The following is a 19,547-nucleotide window of genomic DNA, read 5'->3' on the forward strand; positions in this document are numbered from 1 at the left end:
AGTACACTTAGTAGAAGTAATATTAGAATTGAGCTTGAAGGAAAATTTTATTTTGACCATCAAACATGTTGGCAAATTTATATCTCTAACAGAGGAAAGGGGATGAGTAAAGACGGAAAAGTGAAAATCATATTCTATGTTGAAGTAAATTTCTGGGATTTTTTTTGGGGGGTAGGGTGGGAGACTAAGTTGAATGTGCCAGATCAAGATAGTAGAAGGGGTGTGCTAGATGCCAAGATAAATAGGCTGTCCTAGCAAAAACTAGTAGGCAGAAAAATAAATTATAACTGTCTTTTATTTTAGAAGGAAATGGCTCAGTAAACTAAAGCCATATTTTTTAAAACATCAAAAGTACACATAATCATGTTTGAACACATATTTCTAGCAATAGTCCATCTAAAAGCCAACTAAATATGTAATATGTTTTTTTAGAGTTATATTTTAACAATAGTCAGTTGTCCAGATAACCTGCTAATGTTTCTTATTAGAGTAGAATGCAAAAAGAAAAAAAAAACAAAAAACAAAAAACAAAAAACAGGTAGTCCCAAGGAAAATTACAATGGTATTTGTTTGTTTGTTTTCAAATTTTATGTTTATTTGTTTATTTTTAGCAGAGAGTGTATACAATTAGTTAACTTAAGTATCCTCAATTATATTATCTATAAAATATTGGTTCAGGCTTAATGACTCTGGTTTTTGATATACATATTTAAATAAAGATACTTTTATGTACAAAGTACCTTTTTGTTTGTTTTTGCCACAGTGAAAATTAACACTGAAGTAAGCTCCAGTAAAAATTTATTACTGAACCTTAAGCATGATATATACCATTGATATTTTCAGCTTAATTAAAGTGAAGACCTATTAGCATATTTTCATCATTGTAGGGCCTTCTATTTCAAAGACATGGACATAAACAATTTGTTTTATTCTCTTTGAATAAAATGTCTCAACTAACAAGTACTTACAGTTTAAAAAGCCCCAATGTAACCTGTTATGCATTTACATTGGTATTTTATTAAAATATTTCTTATTTTCAAATATCCGTATAAGAGTAGTTTATTGATATATCATCATTCTTATTCCTGAATACGAGCCATGTTTCCCTTCCTTACCCAAAGAAGCTCTTTTGTTTTTAATTGGAATAATTGACTTTTTAATTTAACATTTATTTATTTATTTTGTGAGAGAAGGAGAGAGTGTGTGAGCCAGTTTGAGAGAAAGGGTGAGGGGCAGAAACAGAGAGGAGACAGAATCCCAAACAGGCTCTGCACTGTCAGCACGGAGACCAGTGTGGCCCTATCCCATGAACCATGAACTGTGAGATTATGACCTGAGTCCAAATCAAGAGTCCAACACTCAAGTGACTGAGCCACCCAGGCGCCGCACCCCCACCTCCAAGAAGGTGGGAGTTTTTTTGTTGTTTTTTGTTTTTTGGGTTTTTTTTTTTTTTTTTTTTTTTTTTTTTTTTGGATTTGGGGCACTCTGACTTATAGAAATTTTTTGCCTGGAGTGATTTGTGGTGCTGAAACGGAGAATTTATTGGGTCCTAGGGAAGATCTCCTAAACAGGTTTCTGTTTGGGGAGTGGATCAATCAGAGTCCCAAATAGAAACAGACGGTAAACAATTGAGGATAATTCCAGAAGGACTTATCGCCAGGGACTGACCATAAAGGTATGGGTTTGCGTGCAGGGACACCTCAAAGGACAGCGCAGAAACACAGGGCTGAGTAACTTTCAGCATCTGCCATGTTCTTAGCCTGTTTATTTCAAACTAACTGCAAGAACTCTACCTTCCACAGCATCTGCATTGATTCTACCTTCAATAAATGGTTATGTGAATTGAACCAGATTAATAACACACATAAATCAAAACAGCTTGATTAAAGCCTAACTCACTTGAGGCTTAGTTTAACATATGTAAGATTTTTTTTTCTAGTAGTTGAAAAGACACAAAAAGTATTATTGCTTTTTCTCGGCTAAAACACGGACAAAATGTTGCCTTAGAGAATGTTTAAAATGTGTTTGCACATTTTAATATTCAAATAACAATTATAATATGGAATTCATCACTGAATCATCAGATATATACATCATGAATATATAAGACATATTTGGAGGGGAGGACAATGACATCTCAGATATAGGGGGCCCTGGGTGACTCTGTCTGTTAAGCATCTGACTTCAGCGCAGGTCAGGATCTCACAGTTCATGAGTTTGAGCCCCACATCAGGCTCTGTGCTGACAGCTCAGAGCCTGGATCCTGCTTCAGATTCTGTGTCTTCCTCTCTCTCTGCCTCCCCGCACCGCCCCCCCCCCCCCATCCTTCTCATGCTCTGTCTCTCTGTTTCTCTCTCTCAAGAATAAATAAAAATTTAAAAAAAAATTAAGAGAAAAAAAAACTTAAAAAAATCTCAGATATAATACCCCAGGATTACTGTTCCTGGTTAGAAACACTTAAAAGTACAACTCACCAGGTTCTGGCCCTCAAACACTGTAGAGAATTTGGCTATTTGTCTAGTGTCAAGAGAAAATTTACCCATGATTAAATTTTATATTATCTATCTTGATGAAGTAATTCTTTTTGTGTTCAAATGAAACACCTTCCAAATTTACTGCAGCTCTCATCAGACATTTACTGTTTGTTCTGTTGTCCTTTTAGAAGAGTAGATATGCCCCAGACATTTGGTGTTCAAAGTCATCCAATGTCTTTCCAACTATTTAATCTGCTTTTATGATTCATTAGCTTCTACTGAAGTTGCTTTGCTTCTGTCTTTATTGAAAGATGTAACTGGAAATGCTGTTGATATAATTCTCAATGTTTATTTGTATCAACTAATGTTTTGTAACATTCAGTTAATTGATATCGGGTAAATATACGCCTTGATTGCATATTTATATTCATTTTCTCATATGAAATAAAATTATTTTTGTTCTTAAATATGCCTTTGTGAAGTTGATAATTTGATAGACAGTCATGCTAAATAAAAGCTCAATGCAACGGGAATTTGATATGGAATTTGGTAAATTCTTTTCATTTGAAGACATATGGCATAATGGCATTCCGTGATCTCTTATAAACGCCATGTAAATTCTCTGGAATAGTTCATATATTCTAGGTATTGGAAGGGAACTGAAAAGTGAGGTAGGTCATCTCTGGTGAAAAGAGTTTCCATATATAACCAAATATCCACACTTTATCAACTAAAGAGTCATAGGGTCCCTAATGACTTTGAAACTTTGTTTAAATTATGTTAAAGGAGTTAAAGGAGCTCTATGGCAGTGGGATCAAAGTGGGGTATGCAGAAAGCAAAATGTAAAAATTGAAGAGCATATCATTTTGTTGTGGCTTTCAATTTCGTTTTTCCAATTAAAATCCCTTTTTATGAAACATCTTCACATTTATATCCCTCCTTTCCTTCAGAATCATGTTGCTGAGTATCCTTGTTTCTTTCTTTCTTTTCTTCTTCTTTTTTTTTTTAATGTGTCTTAATTTTTGAATCCTTTTCTTAGGAAATGATCTCATATCAGCCATTTATTATTTTTTTCATATGAAAGACTTTCTCCCAATTAAAGGAATTACAGGGAGGGGGAAACACTGTTGGAGAAGCACTAAGATCTTCTAACAGCTTTTAAAATCACAATGTGTGGACAGGTGCTTGCTGCACTAATGAGGAGAAAGTGGCCCTGCTCTTGATGTGTGAAAAGCTCTAAGGACAGGATCAGCATACGTGCGGCAATTATCTCTATTTCCCCAGATGTGTGGATAGAGTAGTGGAGGCTTTTGAAACAGGCAATTTCAATGCCAGATACTGAGGAATTACTTCTGACCACAGTTAGTGCAATGAAAACGTAACACTTTAAAAAGAGTGTTGACACATTTATTACTTATATCAGAAATGATTGATCCTTTGGGATGTTGAAGAAGGGTACTTGGGAAGGAGAGCAAGTGTGAAATATTAAAGTACTTGGAACCTACAACAGGTAAAGGCAGAAATCAATATTTATTTCACTGAAGCAGGTGGTTAACAGAGGGTGGTCAGACAAGAAGTGCGAGCCAAAGAACCAAAAAGTGTCCAAAGAGTAACTGATTGACATGGGGATCCGAGGGCTCCAGAAACAAGAAATGGGGTCCAAAGACAATCTGGGTGAGGGAATGATGGAAAGAGGGATAAAAACTGAGACTGCATATACTCATGAGACTCAGAAAATGATCTGCTATTTCAGCTGATTTTTACCCAGTTCCATCTTCACAGGAGTGTTAGACACCTCCCTGTCATCTCCAGTGTTTTACTTTCTCTATGAGCAAGAATGCTTAAGAAAATTATGGTGTGTATGAATGTCATTCCAAGAGTAGCATTTTGCAGAAGTGAAAAGGTTAAAAGGCGGCAAGGTCTCAAACTCATTTGAGGGTGTTTCAGTGGGTGGGTTGAAGCGGTGAATAATTTTTAGATTCCTCTAAGAAGGGAGATCATCTAGATTATATGCTTCTGTCACTAAAATATTCTTTGGTGGATTATAGTTAGGGCTGTGCCTTTTATAATTACATTACTAGTTGCAGGGGCATGCAGTATGACCTTCTCAACACCTAAGTAAGAGAATCGGGTACATTTTATTTTCCGTTAATAATGAGAAGAGTATACGATAGCAATGCAAAGTATACGAGATCAATACTTTTCATGCATAAAGCCCTCAGTAGATATTTAATGAATTCATTTGAATTGTATTAGAGACAGATTAAACACCCATACACACACACACACACACACACACACACACACTCCCAAGAAGAGAATTTTCTATTGATGAGTCTGATCCTTTAGCACTAAATGTAATGCATACTATTTAGGCTTAGATGAAAAAATCTAAAGAATACACAGGAAATTGTTCTTCCACTCTTCTTTCCCATTCCTATTTTCTATTTAATAGATGGAAAAACTGAAGCCAAGAAAGTTAAATAATTCTCCAAATGTCTTAACAGTTTTTTAGAGTCATAGGCTAAGTCTCTCTCTTCCAAGCTAATTTAACTTTTTATTTATTTATTTATTTTTTAAATTTAACAGAGAGACAGAGCATGAGCATGGGAGATGCCGAGAGAGGAGGAGACACAGAATCCAAAGCAGGCTCTAGGCTCTGAACTGTCAGCACAGAGCCAGACGCGGGGCTGGAACTCACAAACCGTGAGATCATGACCTGAGCCGAAGTCTAATGCTTAACCTACTAAGCCATGCAGGTGCCCCCACTCTTTATTTTTATTTTTTTTTAAATTTTTTTAACGTTTGTTTATTTTTGAGACAGAGAGAGACAGAGCATGAATGGGGGAGGGTCAGAGAGAGAGGGAGACACAGAATCTGAAACAGGCTCCAGGCTCTGAGCAGTCAGCACAGAGCCTGACGCGGGGCTCGAACTCACGGACCGCGAGATCATGACTGAGCCGAAGTCGGACGCTCAACCGAGTGAGCCACCCAGGCGCCCCCCAACTCTTTATTTTTACCACACTGCCTCAGTCAGTATATTAGCATAAAAAAAGTTAAATCTGCTCATTATTACCATATTTTTTAAATGGTTTGCAAGTTGATGAAATAATAACATTTTTTCCCTTTTAAACACATAATCATTTGTAATCTACTTGTTGCCATTTGAAACACAGTCTTTAATATGAATTAATAGCATTAATTATTTATTCAATGGGTATAGTCAAGATTAGGAACATCCGTACCATTTTTAAATCTGTTTGGAAGTATTTGATAGTACGTATGCCTTAGGTTTGTGGCCTTGTAACTCACAGTATCTCAGACATAAAGGTATTAAATATCATGAGTTAGCTTTTGTGAAGGGTTTGGGGACAGTGATATGGAAGAAAGTAGTCATGAGAAGTAAGTGTTTCATAAGAAATGTCCTAATACTATACAAAATCTACCTTCATTTCCAGAGTACATTTCAATTAAGAAGTGACTATTTCTGCCAAAGGGGCTATGAACATTTTCCCATAGCCACAGCTCACAGAAGAGGGTTCTTACGCAGAGAGAATGTGTCCTCCATAGACATATAAAGCAGAAAGTTGATACAGTGACAAAGACAGGGCTGGCTTGCTTACTCACTCAATCACTCACTCACCCACTCACTTACCTTATTCATTCATTTATTAATTCATCCACTCATTATTTTTCATACTTAAAGATCAGGAACAATCTGTGGTCAATAATGAGGGCTGTGGGAAAAGTAAATGTCCTGGAGTTGGGTGGGATCAAAACATAGTAGGATCAAAACAGTAGTGGGGAGAGTGGGACAGTTCTGTTACCATAGCTCTTAGATGAATCTGGTTTTAAAATTCCCAGGGAGTTAAGATGTTAAGATTTTGGTTAGTTAATTATTGTTAATATATTATGCTAGTTTAGAGTATGTTTAATAATAAAACCTGCTGGGGAATTTCAGGCAATCACACTTTTTTATCTTATTCATAAGGATTAATAATTAACATTAGTTTCTTAGGAAAAGGTAACTGGAGGCAAATCAAGATCCTTTTTTATTTGTGGAATTTATCTCTATGGTATATATCTCTATGAAGTTCATGAGGGTACACCCTTGTATTTGTTAAAGATTGACTGCTCAATGCCTTGTATAGGACTGGACAGATGAGATACTTGTGACATAATGAATTAATAAATGATGAATGAATTTACCTGGACCAAAGTTAATCTTTCTTAATTATCGGGTTAAAGAAATGTTTAACGTATTGTTAAACATAGAGAGCTTATTTGGTAAACTCCATTACTTTTGCTATATCTAGTTAAAAGAATATAGGATGTCCAATTAAATCTGCATTTCAGATAAAAATATTTTTTAGTATAAGTATATTCTAAATATTGTATGGGACATATTATACTTTTAAAATGTTGTTTGTCTAAACTTCAAATTTCACTGGACATCTTGTGCTTTATCTGATAATCATAATCCTACCTGTTTATTAGATTAGGAATTTTTTATACTATTAAAATCAGTAAGTAAAATCTTTTGTGGTATGCTACCTTCAAAAAGACATATTTCTACCTGAGTTTATTATATGTCTTTGTATATCACTCAGACATTGAGATACGTTCATACATACTTCTAGACTGTGGAGGGATTTTTGTATTGTTATGAATACTTGCTCTTCTCATCCATTCCTTTTTTCTGATGCTTAATATGCTATTAATTCTCATATCATTTAAAAAATATTTTATTATTTTTGTATTAAATATTTATTTTTGAAAGAGAGAGTGAGAGAGAGCAGAGGAGGGGCAGAGAGAGATGGGGACAGAGGATCTGAAGCAGGCTCTGTGCTGATAGCAGGGAGCCCGATGCAGGGCTCGAACTCATGAACCATTAGATCATGACCTGAGCTGAAGTCAGATGCTTAGCCAACTGTGCTACCCAGGCACCCCTTTCCGTATCATTTTATAAATGAATTGTTCTTTTTGTAACAAGAAAGGATACCAGGGATCATCAGGTTCAATATGCATATTTCCCAAATGAGTACACTCAATCACAAAGAAGTTCTTTATAGTAGTTACAGGTCTAGTTAGCGAAAGAGGCATTTTTACTCTATTTCAATGGACTATTCAACTCACTCCAAATGGTGGTTGACTGAATAAACAAATATAATTAGGCTGAAATTTAAAAAAAAAAAACAAACAAGTTTATTTAGTGGGGAAGCTATGTGGCTCACCAGTTGCACATCTAACTGTGGTTTTTGCCCAGGTCACGATCTTGAGGTTTTGTGAGTTCAAGCCCTCTGTTGGGCTTTGCCTTGACAGTGTGGACTTCCTTGGGATTTTGTCTGCATTTTGTCTGTCTGTCTGTGTGTCTCTGTCTCTGCCCCACCCCACTCGTGCTGTCTCTGTCTTTCTCAAAATAAATAAATAAACTTAAAAAAAATTTAAAGGTTTGATTAGTCCAATAAGTTTCTTATCAAATATAAGGAGAAAAAAAACCACAACAATTTATTTGGCTTAACCTATTTTCCAGACTGTGTATTTCCTCATTTAATTCTCTCTAAAATCCTGTGAATTAATAGTAATGCTATTTTATAAGTTTCTCAAGAGGATGAAAAAGTATCTTTTGGGAGTTTTGAGAAATTATCCCTAAAATATAGCATTCAAGTCCAGGTTTGTCTCTACCCCAAAAGTGCCCTTTCCTCTTCTCAGAAGTTGGAATTCTAACACTTTATCAGCTAAGAAAGTGTCAGGTTGTCTGGAGGTATACACTGAACTGAAATTATAGGTATTTGTCTCAATAGTTTCGGATGAAGAAAATATATAGAATTTGGCAGGGAAGATACCGGGAGACATAGTTGCATCAAGTACACCTCATCTACTTTGAACAAAACAGCAAAGCTTTTCCTGACTGTTTATACACTGCCACTACCACTATTAGTTTTGGAAGCAGCTTCCCAAGCAATTTAATTTTCTTTTCATGGGTCCAAGGATTGTTCTACATACTACTTTCTTAAGTCGCCATTTGATGCCAAAGAGTCACCACCATTCATTGTCAAGTCTTTCCTTTGAAGTTCTTTGGTTATGTAAAGAGCAAATAAGATAATGTCACTTCCTGCTTAAAATCTCTGAGGAGGTTTCAAGTGTTAGTGAGCAAGTCAATTCTTGAGAGTCTACTCTAACCATTCCCTGCAGCCCAGACTTGAAACCTTTATACTTACTCTCATCCTTATGGTATCTATGGCAATCGCAGCATTTATTAAACTTGTCTGCCTCCCACACTAAGTTTTTTGAGGTAAGAAACTTTGATATGTTCATCATTATGTTTTTAACATCTTGTGTAATCCTAGTGCTTAGTAAGTGCTCAAATTGGTCTGTTGAATGAGTATTAAGAGTGTTCAAGTTAACTAACTTTTATACATAGACATGCCTTTTTAATTTTTTTATTATTTTTTAAAATTTTATGTAGAAATAAAGCCTGAGCATGGGAGAGGGGCAGAGGACGAGAGAGAGAAAGAGAGAGAGAGAATCTTAAGCAGGCTCCACACTCAGCTCAAACCCATGACTCAAGGATCATGACGTGAGATGAGATGAAATCAAAAGTCAGATGATCAATTTACTGAGCCACCCAGGTGCCTCGACACTATTTTTTAAAACTTCTTTTATGTGTTTCAACTAATAGGGTATAGTACTGTTTAGACTCTGTTTTTAATTCCAGAGTTAACCTTAATATACTACACTATACTATACTATACTATAATAATAATTATATTATATATAAATATACATATATATATATATTTTTTTTTTTTGCTAAAGTGGTTTCATCCTTGACATGCATTCTCTCATTTTCTTCTTATAGTTGTTGTACCTGCCAGAGTAGAAAAGAGCTATTAATAAAGCGTCGTAGGTATTAGATCTTCAAATAAAAGTTATTTTACATTTTCTAGAAATCTCTAGAATAGCTATTTTTAATATCCAGAAAACTCATCTTGGGTCATTTCATTACATATGCACATGAATCATCAATTTGTGATTTACTTTAGATGCTTTTACTATTCAGAAATAATCTTAGAATGAGAGACTTTTCAATGATAAAATGATGCAAAACATATTGCACATATAAAGTGGAAAACTTGAAGAAAAATGTTGGTTATTCTCCTCTTTATGTTATTTCCCTATACAGAAACACCTGATGAATTCAAAGTTACCATCTTCTTCATGGGCAAGATGTAGGCAACTAAGATTCAACACAGATATTGCATTAATGGCATTTATCTTTGTTTATGGTTTAGTTTTTCACATACTGTGATATTTAAAAGAATGATATTAATGGTAATAAGCTAAATTTTATATACATATATATACACACACACACATGTATATATATATACGTATATATGTGTATATATGTGTGTGTGTGTGTGTGTGTGTATATATATATATTATGAATTGCAATAGCACATCACAGAGTAGTGCATCTCAAAACATAATGTAGCTATTTATAATCAGAGCCTAATATTGAATATGATGGGCCATAAAATACAAATACAAATCTTAGTGGATAAGTGTGCAATCTCCTCAGTACTAAATTTCCACTCTGAAAAATTAGTGGCTGTTCAGAAATCTGGTTCTCTTCCAGGAGTGGGAGTTTTCAATTATTAGAGAATAGATCAAATCCTGTGATAATTTAGCATCAGCACATTTCTGATTGAAGGGTCTCTCCCATAAAGCATCTGACAAGGTCAAGAGGTTTCATTCTGTGCTGTTTACTCACAATTGATTTCTTTCCTCACTTTGCATTTTCAAGCAATTAATATTTTTTCCTGTACTAAACGTATTCTACTTCTTGTTTTTCCCCCTATTAAATTCTCTATTTCATGAGTGAAGAAGTGAGAAAAATTTTAAAAATGAAATATAAGATACATAAATTGAAGTGGAAAAAAAAACAAAACATGTATCCTGTTTATTAAGGAAAACACTGTTCCATAGGTCTGAATTAGTCAGGCAACGTTTTTAAAAATTACTTATTCAATTTCTTCAGTTCACATTAATTCAGGTATACATTCTCATTTTTTAATTACCTAAAGACTTTTTGAGTTATAACTTTGAAGCAACCTTGAATCATCTTGTCTTTGTGCACTATAATTTTAACAATCCTTTAAAGATCACGTACCCTTCAGTTCAGCAAACATTAACATCTAGAGGTGAAAGATCTAGCAGATGAAACACCTCTGAGAAAAATTACAAGGACATATAATTATTTAAGTAATCAATAGGAGATTAGTGATTTTCACTCTGTCTGTCTTGTGGATAGACAGTGAGATGTGGAGAAAGCAAGAGGGAAAGTAAGAAATAGAAAAAGAAAGAGTGAGAGATATATTCCTAGGGATCAAAGCTTATAGAAGTTTTGACGGGAAAGGAATCTCTTCATTCATATTTCAATCTGAAAAACTGGTTTTCATGTAGTATGATGAGAAATTGGAAGATCTCAAATCTTTTGTAAACGACAAAAACAAGTAGGTTATTTTGTCCCTATATTTCCTCCTAAGAAGAGAGAATGTTAGAAATAAAGCAAACATATGAAAGTCTCTGCTCATTCTGACATTTTTCTGTGAAAATCTTTGTGATAGACTGATGGCAGGCAGATTTATAAATGTTTTATGTGGTAAAATTGATTTCCACAAATTAAAAAAAACCTAAACACATATTTTATTCTCAAATTAATATGTTCTTCCAATCATTCAGTGCTGTTATTCAATATGTTCAATGTTGACATCAGACTTTTATTAAACATGGAAAACATTTTTATTAAAATAATTATACTTAGTCGAGATGGTGACCCACCAGAACAGACAACTATTTCATTTTGGAGTAGTTAAAAAACTTATAGCAGATTATTTCTGATACTTTAACATAACATAGCTGGCTCATTTTTATCTTCTCTAGCATTTGAGTGTGGTTGGTCCTGATCCCAGTTATAAGAAGAAATTAACATATTGAGGAAAACTTTTTGAGCACCTGTTTTTGTGTTTCTTCATATTTGCCTTTTATCTTAGGTATCAATGTGTCTCTCACTGGGCCTTGATTTTACACTCTCTACCACTTTCTTGAATCTCCTGAAAAGTTATTTATCATCTACTATGGTAGATTATTGAGAGACATAATAATTCCTTCTGTTTTTACAGGAATCAGGGTTAAAAAAACAAAACAAAAACAAAAACAAAACTTCTCCTTCTCCGTGGAATCTATAGACATCACTAAAATCCTCTCCTCTCATTTTCCCAAATTCACCCAGAACAAACACCCCTTTTCCATTCTGAGAGTGACAATTCTTTTCACTGACTTAAATGGTTAATCTTGCTTATAAAACTTCTATTGTTTACCATGGAAGTTGGGTTGAAAAATGTTGATTGGGATATAATCCACCTTGGGATAAAAAGTAAGCCATCTAAAGAAAACCACACCCACCCATCCTCCCCTACCCCCCACCCCCCACCCCCCAACACTGCAGCATTATTCTTTAACCTAACTACCACCTAAAGGGCTTATGTGCCTTGGACAATCCACTATCCTATAAAGTCAGTAGGATCACCATGTTCGAAGGAACCCTTCTAGGGCCGAGTCAGGTGAAAACAAAGTCCAGGGATTCTGGATGCTTTTCTGGCTTCTGCAACTTTAACCGCTTCTGTACAGTTTTTTTTTTTGCTGAAAATAGCCTCCCACTTCCTTTTGTGAGGATCTATCCAGTAAAAGTGAGAATGCAATGCATTTCTAAAGATGAGAGTGGGTGTTGCAGAAAAGAGGTAAGTGACTGCACAGAAGGTAGAAAATACTTAGGCAAGCAAATGATTGGATCAATGCCTAGGACTGTGAGGGCCCTGCTGGAGGTTAATATGAATGAAATGTTATGCTTCATTGACTAAGTTTACCTAATTCTTTTACACATCAATATTGCTTTTTATGATGCAGTTGCTTAACTTTGTTGCAATTTGCTATCTAATCTATAATGCTATTATTACCTTCAACAGTGATTGGGGAAACAGCAGGAGCATGCTCTGCTTAAACCTTAATTATGAGACCACCTCTGCTTATATGTACTGTGAGAATATATGGTTTCTGCCACCCGGTATCGCTTTCAGCATCTTACTTCAAAGCAAAAGCCAAAGACACCACATCAGTTTAAAAGCAAATCTGCTGTGTGGGTTTTTGTAATGAACTGGGAAATCACAGAGGTTGGTTTATCCCTTCTTCCCTTTGCATCAAGAGAAGCCCTTAGTTAACCACTAATATATTGCACAATGCCATAGAAAGTAGAAGCTTCATAAGTGAAAAATTTTCTGGTTTGTTTATTTTAGGCTATAGCTAAAACCTTGATTTTGTATTCTGTCGGTTTCTATAGTTAAAAGCTGCATTAATGTGGCTGAAATACTTTCAACTAAGTAGAGATAAAACAAATCAGCAGGTATTTAAACTGAGGGCTATGAGGTGGAAAAATCACCACTTCCCCTTCAGGTAGAGGCCTGAAGATATATCTTTGTTAATGAGGTTTCATGCTGTCTTACTGGATCCTTAATCATTTAGAATGCAAATCCCAAAGAATGAAGTAAGAGCTATCATATATATGAGAAGGTGGCTGATTTTTTAATAAATGATTATGCCATCTGCCTCCCTCATCATTCTGCTAACTGTGAAATCCCACCTATGAAATTACATGAACTTGTAAACTATAAACAACACAGCTCAAAAGTCAGCAAATGGAATATCGCATTTCTTGGATTCCCTGCCTCCTCTCCTTGATTCAGAGAGTTTGTCCATATGGTCGGCACACAGGAAGGTAAGAATGATCTTATATGAACAACTGACATTCTGCTACCTATCATTATTATAATATTTTTGCAGTGATTTCTGAATGAACTAGAAGGATGTTCATAAAGATTAAACATCTTTATTTCAGACTGACCTACTTTAGGTATTTTGAATATTCAGAGAGCCTAGCTGTGCCTGAAAAAAATTTTCAGGTACTTCTGTGTGAAATCAGGAATGCAGGAAGAGAATTCTGTTTGTGTTTTTGGAGACTTTTTTTTTCCCCCAAGGAGAACTCAGGGTTGACTCATACTCTGCTTTCAATGTCTCCTGTCCATGATATTTTTAAGGAGTTAATCTGCTTCTTCTCTGCCTTTTTTTAAAAAATGTTTATTTATATTTGAAAGACAGAGAGAGAGAGAGACTGTGCATGAGCAAGGGAGGGGCAAAGAGAGACAGAGACAGAATCTGAAGCAGGTTCCAGGCTCCAGGCTCCAGGGTCTGAGCTCTCAGCACAGGGCTGGATGAGGGGCTGGAACTCATGAGCCATGAGATTATGAACTGAGCCGAAGTTGGACACTTAACTGACTGAGCCATCCAGGCACCCCCCCCCACCTTTTTTGTTTGTTTTTTTTTAATTCTACTTGTGGCCCAATTTGTGTCACAGTCTCTTTCTCTCTTGTCACCTTACTCTTAGCAGCTACTTTTGGGTCTGTTTTGAGTCTTCACTTGCCTCCCGACTACACTCATCACCTTGAGCTCTGGAACCACCCTCCTTTCTATACTCGTTCTACCCCAGCAAGGGCTGAAAAGACTGTCTTTACTTCCTTTGGAAAATTCCTTAATCTCTCTCAGTATCACTAACCCACATTTAACAACAAAGAAAACTGATAGGAAGCAAAGAAATAAAGTAGACAGGAAAACCATCCCTAAAGCTGTGAAGGAAAGGAAGAAATACAGAGTCTCCACAGGACTAGCCCTCTGGATGCACTAGCTTTGTGATCTGACCACTAAGTCCAACTTCTCTGTCCTTCTTAGATAAGTGATTTCTTAAAGACTATTTCTTTGGTCTAAGAATCCTAAAGGCTCACTTGAGCTTGATCTATCATATGTCCTTAACATATATTTGTAAAATGATCAAAGTATTGAATTTTCATTTATTTTTTTTTTTAGTAATGCTTTTCCCAACATAAAATATTAAGGTGTTTTTTCAAAACATATCATAAGTTAAAATCAGTTAAGGAAATTCCCTGAAAGAAGGATCACTTGTTAGTAACTAACTACTTTTGGCCAGGTGTATCGCTGCTTTCTAATTCTTTAGAGAATAAAATAGTTGAAAAGCGATTTGGGATCAGACGGCATACCTTTTTTTGAACTGCTCAAACAACACTGAAGAGTGGCGAAAATTGAGGCTGAATAACGTAGGTGAGACTGAGGTCATGGAAGGCCATGTATTCCAGGACGACTTCAGAGTTCATTTTGATGAAACTGGACATTTATTAAAACATTTCAAATACGGAAATATGTATCACATTTGCAATTTTAAACACTTTAATGCAATTTCCTGGAGAGAGAGAATTGGCAGGGGCTGGGCTGAAGGCAGGTTAGGAAGCTATTTGGGATATTTGGGGTCCTCCTGGTGAGAACAATGGCTATGTATATGTGGCCATAAGTGTTGGTGAGGGGGAAAATATCTTAAGGAAGCAGCTAAAGAGAGAAGAGTTTGACTTAACATTCTGTGAATGTAAGTAATAAGATTATGGCTAACTTGTCCGCCCAAAAAAAAAAAAAATTAAAAAATGTTCCCAAATTTCCCATTTACAATGTTGTCCTGCATATAATGTTCAGCTTCTAAGTCTTAGCCTAATACCTAAATAACTATTCAATCAAGACAACTTACAGTGTTTTCTTTCCCCTGGTTTTTAAATCACATTATATTTGAGATGAGTATTCTTCTTTGCAAGCTGGCTTTCAACATTCTGGGTGAATGACAATAAAATAAATCTGACTCCCTCCCAAAGCTATATATTTACATTATTTCAAATTTCCATATCACTCAATATAATTTTAAAGACACTGAAATTACACATGTACGTTATTGTGTACAACTTGATATTGTTAATTATAAAGTCCAATGTTTCTAGAAATTTATATACAATAATAATTGTTTGTGCTTGTGTTTGTGTGCGTATGTGTGTGTGTGTGTTAGGTTTTATTCTACTTTTCATCATTGTTCCAGAATGAAAAAAAAAGAACGTCTGCTTTTTACTTAATTTTTAAGCTTTTGTAAGAAGTATCTTATGTCTTAAAAATTAATGTGATAAATCTCTCAGAAATATGAAAAATAGTAACCCACTTTAAGTTTTTGTAAGAAACGTAGATGAAGTGAATTAGCACAAATGTACAATTATGTAGTTTATAAAATGCTATTTTAAAAGTTGGCTGTGCATTGATTTTGTCATATAATCCCCAACACAATTTCACCCATAAATTTGAAAACTTTGAACTCTGATTCATAATAAAGCTCAGAATTCTACAAAGTGGGTTATGTGAAGTAATATGAAAAAGCCTATGTATGAATTATTTCTTAGTTAGAAAATTGCAAAACTGCTTCAAGCAACTTTCTATACGATGTCAGGGGAAGGAAAAAGTAGAAAGAAAGCTGGATATGAAGTTGTTTTCATGCTTTCAATAAACAGAAATGATTTATTTCTCTAGAATGATTCATGAATGTATGTATTCAATTAATAACTTACTGTCTACTCGGCATGTTATTATGCTGGCACTATGGGAATGTAAATGTAAACATTGTCTCTCCTTGTCAGCTGCATGGAAGAGGCCACAAAATAGTTATTAAACAAGAGAGATTGTCACCTGCCATAAGAGAACCTGAAATATATGTATGTCTTTAAAATTTCAGAGGAAAAATAAATCATTCCTGATGAAGATGATAGGGAAAGAAATCTGAAGGAGGTAACATTTGAGCTCATTTGTGAAGGATGGTAACCTTCAATAGTGGGAAATGGAGATGAATGGATGTGGCAGGTAAATGAACAACATGAGAAATATGTGTTAGTGGCAGCTTGTGGGGAAAAAGTCAGAAATGGTATTCTGGCAGAGCACCTGGGTAGCTCAGTTGGTTAAGCATCTGACTCTTAGCATAGAGCCTGCATGGGATTCTCTCTCTTCTTCTCTCCCTACACCTCTGCTTGCTCTCTCTTTCTCTCTCTCAAAAATAAATAAAAAACTTTAAACAATTAAAAAAAAAAGAAATGATTTGGCGGCAACATAACACTTGAACTTTACGAACGTTATATAATGACTAGGACAACGGAAAGATAAGACAGTTGTAGTGACAAGGGTGACATTCAGTGATAAACTAATGAATTTGGACTAAAGAAATAGAAGTACACGTGGGAATTCGTTAAAAATAGTGATAAGGTGAACCCAGAAGTGAAAGAATTAGAATAATGTTTTAAGATGAACTTGTGAGGATAAGGAGAGAAATCAGATAGGTCAAAAAAAGTCAGAAATGTAGTACCTAGATGAGAGGTATAAAGAATCTAAACAGTGATAGTGATGATGTAAATATTTACTAAGAAAATATCACCTTTTCAGGGGATTCTTTCAGTAGAGTCCAGTATGAAGAACGTGTTGCTTTATATTTTCTACTGTGAAGAAAAGAATAGAATTGAAAATGTTAAATCTATGGAAGACAAATATCTTACAGTGCATTGAGAGTTGTTAATTCACATGAAGTTTTGCTAATGAATTCCCCATGCCAACAGGCATCTATGTAATATAGTTTGTATTAAAATGCTATATATTCTGAGTGATAAAGTTCAGCGTGGGAATGATGCAACTTTCATTCAATATTTTCAAATCATCCTTGTTATGGAGTATTTTTCATAGGAGACTTGAAATATCTTAATTACCAAAAGCACCAAATTTGAAAATCACAGTTTCATATTTACCTAAAAGTTTTTAGGTATTGTGTTTAAAACAAACTGAGATATTTTCTGAGCCCCATGTTATCACAGAATGGTCCAAATAAAATTCCTGGAACGGAAGTTACATGATAGTATGTGTCTTGTATGGTGCCTCATCTCACTTCCTATAGGTCACAAATATTAAGTATAGAAAGAAACATGTCTAATTCTTCCAAAGAACTATGCATATTTATAGTACTATATGTAGGCAACTCTTGGGAGTTTGCAACTTTCTATTGCTGGATGTAACATGAGGATATATATATATATATATATATATATATATATATATATATATCCTCATATATGTATATGTATATATATAATCTCCTAAGGTGTTGATCTTACGATTATCTCCCTCAACCTATTTTATCTGTCCTCTATTTGGAGAATTTATAGTGCTTAAAACTACATTTTTAAAACTCCTTTGCAGCTGGGGTTTTAGATATGAATTATTTTTCTACCTTCAGATGTGCTTCCATGAGATTTGGAAATCAAAACCAAGAAAGGACCTCTTCCTTCAACTCTGGCTACCCCGAATCTTTAGGAAGATCATGGTTCTCTTGCAACAGGACCCAGTGCTCGCTCTTCAGCTTTCCAGAGAAGCAGTAGCCTCTTGATCTTACTAATTATTCCATGGGTTACAACTGTGTGTGTCATTTCAATTTTCTGTTATCCAAGGTTTCTCTGGTAGTACAGACGGCTTTATGGCCCACCCTAGAACAGCCTACCTTCCGAGTGGGGTCGTTCTGGGTTCTTCTAGAGATCACTCTAGAGTCCCAGCCTAGAATTGGCTCCTTTAGCCCTTTGAACTATTTTGTAAGCACCTAATTCAGTTAGTAAATTCTATTTTTCCTTAGACTGGTTTCTCTTTCTTTCTTTCTTTTATTCTTTCTTTCTTTCTTTCTTTCTTTCTTTCTTTTCTTTTTTTTATTGTTTACTTATTTCAGAGAGACAGAGAGAGAAAGAGAGACCAGGGTAGGGGCAAAGAAAGCAGGAAACACAGAATCCAAAGTAGGTTCCAGGCTCCAAGTGGTCAGCACAGAGCCTCATGTAGGGCTTGAACTTATGAACTGTGAGATCATGACCTGAACTGAAGTCGGGCACTTAATCGACTGAGCCACGCAGGCACCCCATCCTTAGACTGGTTTCTGTTTTTTGCCTTAAACACTAAATCATATAGCTTATATTGTATTGAAACTATATCACTAAACAAGGCCGCAACATAGTTTTAAAAAGTACCACTAATTCTATCAAACACGAATTTTTGTGTGGATGACCATCTGTGTGTGTTCCTTGCTTTGGGGCTCAGAGTCTTGTATGTTTTTTGCACTCCTTCCCTGAGTTCCTCCTTTAAGCAATTCCCTTTGACTCCTGTCCCCTTTCCTTTATTACTGTGTTTTCTCATATTTCTATTATTTTCAAGTCACCCTTTCCATCCCTGTAACAATTCTCTGTCACTGTACTCCAATCAGTAATTTTGTAGAGCTCTGAGATTACAGGTTCTTCTGGTCCAAGGCCTGAAAGAGCTGTCAGAATGACAGATATTTTCTAAATGGATCCTCAAATTTTACTGATTCGTAGGGTGCCAGAATCACTGCTTTCTCTGAAGGGTCTTTTCCTCTAATAGAATAAAATTCTGAGATCGTGTTCAGTCTTTCCAGTGTGTAAAAAAATAACTTTATATAAACACAGACAAAGATGACAATAATGATTGTTGTAAAGAATATAGGAGGAAGGGGAGAGTCCGGGGAGCTCAATCAGTTAATGCATCTGACTCTTGATTTCGGTTCAGGTCATGAGCTCACAGTTCGGTTCATGTGATCCAGCATGGTTCTTGAGATTGAGCCCCCTCATCAGGCTCCACACTGATGGTTCTGTGGAGCCTGATTGGGGTTCTCTCTCTCCCTCTCTCTCTCTCTGCCCCTCCCCCTCCACACACTCTCTCTTTTCTCTCTCTCTCAAAATACATAAATAAACAGGAAAAAAAATTGAAGAAGATGGGAAGAAGTAATATACAAGCAGCCATCTAGACATAACTGAATTGTGGAAGCATCACAAAAGATTTCAGAAGGTTACTAAAATGGTCTTGCTTGCTTATGACATTTGAGGATTAGCTTCATGAGAGGGGTCAGGAAATTTGGGCTATTTCTGTCTCCTATTGCTATATAAGAGCTGTTTTGACACAAAGGAAAGGGATAATTAGGTCAGTGGGGAAACCTAACAATATATACTTGTCAGGTGAAAAGAAGTGCCTTGAAGTTTTATAATATGCTTT

The sequence above is a fragment of the Panthera leo genome, chromosome B1 (assembly GCF_018350215.1).
Source record: "Panthera leo isolate Ple1 chromosome B1, P.leo_Ple1_pat1.1, whole genome shotgun sequence".
NCBI classification, from domain to species: domain Eukaryota; kingdom Metazoa; phylum Chordata; class Mammalia; order Carnivora; family Felidae; genus Panthera; species Panthera leo.